Raw genomic sequence first — 9,683 nt, forward strand, 5'->3', positions numbered from 1 at the left:
TTTGAACATCTTCCTTTGTGATACTAATGTCGAGGAATTAACAATTTCTAGGCATATTTTTAAGAATTAAGTCTCAAAGAGATGTGATCTTAATACATTTTTTTTTAATTAAAATCAATCAAAATGACAATCTAAAAGTAATGATCTAAAATTTCCAGACACTTAAATTCATTTATATAATATCGATCCACTAATTTTGAAAATTTAATTCTGTACTATTTAAGTTTCTCTCTTTTAAGTTAATCTCTTTTTATTCAATTGAAAAATGCAAGAAAGATGCCAAAAGTACAGTTTGCGATCGTTATATTTAAGTCGTGAAGGTTTTAACTCTTAAAATCGATCTTGTGCAATAATCGAGATGCTGAATTCTTAAACAATTGTTTCGTTCACGTATCCGTTTGCGCATTCGGTTGATCGCCGTTACGCGAAGATTCCGCTTCATTGATTGCAAATGCAAGCTATATATACATATATACGAAGAGCACTCGACGCGCGCGGTAATGGGCACTAAAAGTTACGTTGCGCCGAACGCACCGTCGTCGTCTGGGCAAACGAAAAATATAACGTGAGCCACTCTGACACACGGATAAATCGCGGGACAATGCGGCACGTCCTGTGAACGCGTGACGCAAGCTTATGCCATAAGTTTCATGAATGTTTCATCGATATGCGATGTGTGTAACTGTACATCCTCCCCGAGTCCTCGGATGTTAACAGCAGCCCAGCGCTTCGCGCTCGCGCTACACTTAATGGAATTTACGATTCGTCACGCCGCGCGTACTTCACGGCCGCGACTTTTCGTATAGGAACAACAGCGACACTTTACTGTCTCTCGTCTTTACCTCATCACGCACGCTAGTTTCCCGTTACGAAATGACACGGTGCGTCATGTTTCGTGGCGGTTCGCGTGGAATTTTCGAGCAACGGCGACGAGACGACGAGACGCGCAGCGGATTCAAGCAGCACGCTCGCTCGCGCTTCGAGAAGCTCTCTCTCTCTCTCTCTCTCTCTCTCTCTCTCTCTCTCGCACGCGCGCACACATACACACACACACGCACGCCGGTGTCATTATCAGATTAGTGACAACAAGCAGCGTACGCTGTAATATAAAACAAAGTGCTACCGCGTCGCAAGTAGTTCGTTGACTTTGCGATTAAAGCCGTTTCCGGCTTTAATTCTGACTTGGAGACTGGACCTATACAGTTACAGAGCCAATTTATACGGTTAAAGATATCAAATAATTATCTCAACAACTGATTACAGTATCAACATTTGACATGAATATTTCAAGTTTATAAATTTTATAAAGAGAAACTTATTTTTCTAAGGTCTTAATTACAGTTAGTGGCACATGAGCGTGTTATTCATAATTCTGTTAATAGTTTTCGTATGAGTAAAATTTTTATATGTTAATATTTGCAGTACATCTAGGCTAAAATGCTTTGAAAGTTAGATTCCAGTTCGGTTCAGTTATTGTGGTATAACTGGATAAAACACAATAAATACAGGGTACATAAAATAGCATTTTTACAAAACACTGTTTTTCACAATCTCTTCATGTTAACGCGATTGAAAATGTATGGATTGCTATAAAAATCTAGATAAAGAAAAAGCGTGTCTTCAGTCTGAAGAAATTATTGTATCAATTACGTTCGATTTGGAAGTCATAATCTGGAGTTTCTGAGATTTTTATAAAAAAAACCTTGTAAAAATGCCAAAAAATCTCGATATTTCCAAGCCTTAATCGACAACGAAAGGAACTGAGGTATTAAATATAAATCGAAGCATATATAATATATATACTTCAAAATCATATAATTATATTTTCCAAAAATTTTTTCTTTCTCAAGAGAAACAGATAAAACGCCACTGACTGTAAGTAATATATAAGAAATAAAAATACAAAATGTAATTTGCCGAATTTATCGTTAATCATCTAAATCGGCGTTGTATTGTCGAGCAACGCTTAGTAGGGTGTAAATTTCAAGCTTCTCTTCTTCGGGACCGATCGGCGAACGGATGAACGATCGGAAAAGTGCGCGACGCAAAAAATACGAGGCGAGCCAAGGCCGTTAAATCGTTTATGAGGATGTCGCTTGGGTGCAAGAAACGATAGCGCCTTGGTGGCTTGCCTGGCCGTCCGATTCGAGACCGACACCTGCTCGGTGGGCTCCAAAGTCACCGTGAAGAAAAGCACAGGCGTGGAATGCCCGTCCGTCGTGAAGAAACTCTTCGAGATCATCGTTCACGATCGCCGCCTCTCCTATCTCCGCCGCAGCCGAGAATTTCTTCTTTTCGCAGCGCGAAAAGTGCAGGGACCAGCGTTTTACGGTGCAAAGGTAAGGCGACTGTTATCTTATTTACTTGTCTACATAAACTAACTTTTTCCAAAAATATTGATGAATATAAAAGTGAGAGAAGAGTAAAAAGGTTCTGCAGGGTGACAAAACAATAATTTTGATAACTTATTAAATAATGATCCTTAATTGTTACTTAATAAATTTGTAGCAAGATGTAAGATCAGTGAAAAAAAATATCGTTGCGTAATATTATTCCTTCTTTATATACAAGTTTTGTATACAAACTTATTACTTATTACTAAACTTGTATACAACTTTATATACAAAATTATTATTTTATCACATGTAGCGGTTATACAAATTAAATTCTATTAAGTATAATTTGAAAATTTGTAGTTGCGGCTGAAGAAGACTCGTTAGTGAAGTCGAAACGTTCCGCTTTAGCATGTCGAATAAAATTATTCGACTTCACTAATTGTCTTCTTCAGCCGCAACTACAAATTTTCAAATTATACTTAATTCAATTTAATTTGCATAACAGTTATAATAGAACGCGATATAAAAAGAATTAAATATTGAGAGACGATCAATACGGTCACAGCAGGATCTTGATGCTTCTAATATTTCTCTGTGATTTTACATACATATTCTATAGGCTCATCGAACTGTGTGCCGTTACTTTCGGACTCAGCACAGTTCTTTTCTTGAAAGAACTGTATGTTATCACGATTATTAAATTGATAATCAATTTAATAAATACTGATACTTGCATCTAATAAATTCCCCTCTACTGAACGACGATAAAAAGAATTACATATGATGATACAGAATATCATGTTTTTATATGTATATTAAAAGTATGTTTATATAATTTTATACGATCTCAAGAATAAATGGAGATGCAAAAACAATTCTCGTTCGATCGTCTTATCTATCTTAATTTGACCAGCCATTTATTTTAATCATCAGAGATTCGCGTATAAGAGAAACACAAAATTCAATGAGAGACTGAAAGGTTTCTTAGTTTTATTGCCTGAGATGCTATTCCCCACTTGATTTCATTTGCTCGTATAATTCGTATTAGTAACTGGTTGTTAGTAACTGACTTTGAGACGAAATGACACAGTAAAAGCATAGCGCGATACTAGTACATACATACATACATACATATATACGCATACGTATAAAAGAGAGAGAAATATTCTGAAATCAAAGAGTAATAGGCTGAACGGTACAACGCATTAAAACCGCGAGCGGAGAAAAATATTTTCCATTAGCGCTCATTGAGAGCGGGTCGGCCGCGGCCGCGGCGCGCCGCGCCGCCGCGCCGGCCGGCCGGGTAGCCCGGTGGTACACTATAAAAGTGTAAAACATGTGCGTGCACCGCATCGTATCACAACGCTGCGCAACGCAACACAACGCATCGTAACGTGCGTGCGTGCGTGCGTGCGTGTCGACAGCACGCAGGCCGCGGCGGTTCGCGTTAAACAGGAGTGCGTGTCTCGCCGGGCTGGCTGCAAAGTAGAGCTTCTAAGTACTCGGATATCCAGATATTCGGATATCCGAGATCGGTTTTAATTCGAATCTCGAAACCGGATTATTCCGATTATTCGGGTAACCCGGATATCCGAATTATTTGGATCTAAATTCGAATAAAATACATCCGCTACACATTTTATTAAAATTTTAAAATAACATAAATTTATTTTTTGAAAAATGCATTTTAATTTGTTTATATTTAAACCAATGCCCCTTTTAGCTATAACACATTTTTTCACTCTCATATTTACACTGAGAAAAATTTTCAATGGATTTGATTGGAAATAATCGTTTAAGTCCTTTTCCGATCATTTTTCGATCGGTAAACGGATCGGATACAAAATAATCATTTCCTTTATCCAATGAAATGTGAACGGAAAATGAGTCGCCATATTGTTATTCGTTAAAATTTTGTAGGCTTAATACACAACTTGATCGGATATTATACTTGAACGGATATTTTATCCGATCAAGTTGATCGTAAATATCCGTTTGTTACTTTTTGAAAGGATAATCCGATCTTTTTGAACGGAAAAAGCTTGGAAATTTTTCTCAGTGTAGTTATCAAATTTAGATCCAAATTCGAATCCAAATCCACTACAAATCTAAATTTGAGTTCGAATCTAAATTTGTTGCAAATCAAGATTTGAATTCGAAATACGGATCCTTTTTTACGGAGATCGGATACTTTTATTATTCGGGTATCTTAGAAGATTCTCGCGGGTATCCGCGGATAACGACGAATTTGAAGCGTCATATTTATTCGTAATCCGGATATCCGGATAGCGTCAAATCCAAATCCGCTACAAACTTAAATTTGAATTCGAATCTAAATTTGTTGCGAATCCAGATTTGAATTCGAAATACGAATCCAGATCGGATACTTTCATTATTCGGGTATCTTAGAAGATTCGCGGGTATCCGGGTAACCCGAATTTGAAGCGTCACATTTATTCGTAATCCGGATATCCGGATAGCGTCAAATCCAAATCCGCTACAAACTTAAATTCGAGTTCGAATCTAAATTTGTTGCGAATCCAGATTTGAATTCGAAATACGAATCCAGATCGGATACTTTCATTATTCGGGTATCTTAGAAGATTCGCGGGTATCCGGGTAACCCGAATTTGAAGCGTCACATTTATTCGTATTCCGGATATCCGGATAATCGTCAAATCCGAACGAATCTTGAAGCCCTAGGCCTGCAAAGTTATCCGATCACTGCCGATCACGAACATGCCGCGAGTAAGTCGGAATCGCCGCGCGCCGCGCCGGCCGGCTGACTAGCCGGCCGGCCGCCAGAGAATAACATTTGTTTGAAATCGTAACGGTGTTTACAGCCGTGTAGAATGCCGCAATAACCGCAGGTCCGCTGTGTGTCTGTCAAGGCTGCGTTATTATCCGCATCGCGCGGCGATCGACCGCGCGGGATTAGCCCGATTTCGGCGACGACGCGGCGACGTCAAGCCGCCGCGCCGCGCGTCCGCGCGCGTAAATCCCAGGCAGTTTGAGGTTTGAGGAGCTAAAGCTGGCCGGAGATTGATAAATCGAATAGAAGGTTTGTGTCAGGCAAACGCGAGTCAGGCTGCAAATGACACCGCACGAAGATGCGAAAAACTTTTTGCGGAGGAAACTAATGGTCTCGATCATTATCTGGATTCTTCTCTCGGGATAAAAGTACATGAATTGCACGTACTTTCGCGCGACAGAAAAAGAGTGACGAATCGTCCCGTAATTATACTACTACATATATTTGACTGTATACATTATATAATTGAATATGAAGATAATCGGAAATAATATTATACGATCGAAATAAGGCAACAAGAAAAATTAATTGCGTCACTATAAAATATTCATGTTTTATGTGCACACTATATTTTCCAGTTTATTTAAAGGACAACGGATAAAATAGGCCGATTTTGAGCTAAAAAATATAACAAAAAAGTTATATGTACGTGTAATCTTATGTTTTTTTTTACTGTAATGTCGCTGAATACGATGGTAGTACTTTTATCTATTTATCCATGAGATGGTCATGGAAATTATCGTTTTAACAGTAATTCGGTTAATAACAATTTTGTTCCAATTATTTAATTACTTGTAATTACTGTATTATGATATATAATATTTTATAACTTTTTGTCACTGAAAACCAAAGAGAAACTTGAAAATAAAACAGAAATTTTAAACTTCACATGATGAAATTAATATAACTAATGTATAATTAATAAAGATAATCAATTTCTTATTCACAGTTATCCATACATCTGTATACATTGTGCAGTTTTGAAAATATTAAAATGATGGACTTTTACATCACCATAGAGATTCCACCTGGAGGTGCGTTAACAGTTTTTTTTTTAAGGTAAACTTTCATCTGGAGCCCAATTATATTGCTTTTTGTTATTATATTGTATAGTTTAGTGTAAATTAATTTGTTGTCATCAAAATTTGAAGAGACTTCGACATAAAGTACATTATTTAAATATTCACCAGAAACAAATATTGAAGCACCAAATAACGAGCATGAGCAAAAAATCGAAGAACCGTTGCTACATGTGAATAACAACCTGCTACATGAATACTAACTCTACAATTACATAAATGAGCCGCTAGAACTGAAAGACTAGAAGTATATATTTCTTGAAAAACTAGAAGTATACGATTGACCAAGTTTATACATCGTTAATTTTAACTATTTATTCATAACTGTTATTTACTAATTTTATCGTTGCTAAGATGCGAAATGTGTGTTTTATTACATTCGAGATGAGTGAACTGTAACATAATTTTTTTAAATCAATTTTCTTCTCTTTTTTACACTGATTTAAATTTCACGACATACAACTAGACCGTGCATCCCTTCAACTGCACGGACAGCTATTGGAGGTACCTATAACTGCTTCCTCACTCACTAGACGTGGAAGAATGAACACATTAAGGAACTAAAAGCGAGAATTAAATGTAACTATTGTAAATTATCACTGAAAATGGCTAAAAAAAATAGCCAAAACGTTTGACTTTTAGAATAAGGTAATTGCGTACCAATAACTACGCCGATTCCCATCTGCCTTACTTACTTATTGTATTTTTGGGGAATTTTGTTAGGTTTTTATTATTTATATATTTCTATTTAATAATATATGTATAAACAAAATATTTAATTTTGAATAATGAGGACGAGATTTATGTTTTTAGAAAAACATTAACAGGATTCAAATTGACATAATACTTTTTTAAATAACAATAATCTGTCTTTCGATTAATTCATATGCAAAATCTTTATCAGGCTTTATATGATCAGTTAATAGCATATTCTAAACGATAACATATCATACATGTAAAGTTAAAATTAATTAACATCTAAAATTGAAAGTTACTCATTTCTGCAAAGCTCAAAGTTCCCCTGAGCGTGCAACCTCAGCCACCGCCGCGTAACAATTAAAACAAAATTGTCACTAACCGAGTTACTATTAAAATCCTTTTAACGCGAATTTTGATCACTTTCCCATGGATTTAGATAGATAAAAGAATTACAATCGAATTTAGCGATCCAAAAAACATAAGATCATGTATATACATTATACACATAGCTTTTGTTGCACTTTTAGCTTAAAATCGACCTATTTTATTCTATCGTTCTTTGTTTATTCTTCAACTTTGTTTAGTCTTTAATTAATTTTTGATTCATGAAATTGATTTATAAATTATTGTATTCGTTAGTTCGACAATCTTATCGTTAAAAATTTCTTGCCAAATTGATAAATGATAGATTTAATTATTATTTATTTGGATAAGCGTCTTTGCTAATCGTTTAATATATCCGTCATTATCTTCTTCTAACTTTCTAACGTATCTTTAATCAAACAATTACAATTCTACAATAAATTATTAAATAATTAGGTTTTGGATATAGAGATTTAATAAAATGAAAAATACAGCTCAACAGCTGAACATGAAGTTAAGAAATTCATATAGAATTTATTAGGCATCAAGTTTCAGCCGTAACCGCAGAAGAACCGCTATCGAATTTATTTGTGTTATTCACATAGGCGGTCTAGTTCTAATAATAATTATTATTTAAATATTTTAACTTTTTTAGAAATGTATAAAATTTAAAAAAAAAAGAAAAACAGTTCGATCTTGTAAATAACAATATAAATAAAAATGAACCAAAGACGACCACAAAAAATTTTTTTATGTTTAATTCTTTATTAACTCACAGAGATATATATATTTTTTAAATAATTACTATGAAATTAAACGAAATGTCAAATAAAAAAGCTCTCATTGATTATGGTCAAGACCTTACTTGACGAATCTGTGATTATTTCAACTAAAAGAGAAAATCGTCTATACGAGAAGAAATTGGACTGGCGCCTGTTGATGCTAAAAATGGACCGTCACCATATGTTTACCCATACCTAAGCAATGGGTCTGCGATACTCACTCATCTCGCCATAATGAATTGAACGTTTGATACGTTACCCTGGGGTAACGATTACCGGAGCATCGTCCTGGAACGGTCAACGATCCGCCATCCGACGATCCATCGGGATTTAAACCCGAGATTCGTCGGCGAGGATCGATCGCGCTCGACGATGGAGATAACCGAGCACTATATACCTACGCCGGGATGCACCGCGCGCGCGCGCGCGCGCGAAGATCTACGAGGAATTTATGCATTAACGAGACCGCCAGACTCCGGCGCGAGTAAACTTTTTCCCGCGGTCTATCGGTCAATTTTGCGAGCGCGCACTTCCGCGCTCGCGCTTCGTTTCGTTCCTTCTTCTTGTAGAGCCGCCTCACTCGGTCTTCGCGCGGATCCTCCATTTGCATTCCAACGTAGTCCGCGCCGCGCCACTTCCTGTTCACCAAAGCGACGTTTCTTCGCTCGTCTTTCGAGTCGCCGCGCCGCGCCGCGATTCTACTTGCGATGCGCCGTAAAATATTAGCCTTAGCGTTTAAGCTAAACCGGCTGCCGCGGTTTCTCGCCGATGATTCTTCCGTCCGGCGGCTGTGTGTCAATTTTCTTGCGTGTTGCCGAGCCTCCTGATTATTATCAGAATTAGATCTCACTCGCTTTCCAAGTGTAACGAGGACACGCCGCCGCGGTTGTATTTATTACATTTTTCACAAAATCCGAGATGTTTGCTTAAGTAAATAAAAAGGCATGTTTCGCTCTATTTGTCATCGCGAGAAAACGGAATACATGAGAAACTGCTGCAGAAGGAAAAAGAAGAAACGATAACTCACTAAATCATATATATGTTTGCCTTAAATTGCTAAAGTGTGTCCATCTATTTTTAATAATTATCCAGAATATCAGGAAAACATTTTTATTTCAAGCTATTCCATTTAATAAATCCATTTTGTTTCCTGTCTAGGAATGATATTATAACATCAATGTCCCGCAGAAAGAAATATCAAAAAAGAAAATGAAAGAGAATAGGAAGTTTCTTATCGCGTCTAATCTTACGATTAAACTATAAATATTTCACTATTTATGCAAGCATTTTAAAAAATGTTTTCTATAAATAAAGGATTACTAATAAACGTTGCTTCGTTCAAAATCAATCTGAAGGTGTAGTTTAAAGAAAAAGAAAATGAATAGAAAGAAAAGGAAAGCTTATATGATAAAATTTATCTTAATCTTCTCGACTGATTTAAATGATAAAATACTACTTTCTACTGTACTGAATTCTGCTATAGAAATGTACTTTATCTGAAAAGCATCAAAACTAATATCGCTTTACTAAGTGTATCTATCATATAAAACGTTAATATAAAATAATAATAAATGAAACTGTGGTAATTTATATATATATATATATATATATA

This window comes from Wasmannia auropunctata, unplaced genomic scaffold (assembly GCF_000956235.1).
Source record: "Wasmannia auropunctata unplaced genomic scaffold, wasmannia.A_1.0 LD334511.1, whole genome shotgun sequence".
Classification (NCBI taxonomy): Eukaryota; Metazoa; Arthropoda; class Insecta; order Hymenoptera; family Formicidae; genus Wasmannia; species Wasmannia auropunctata.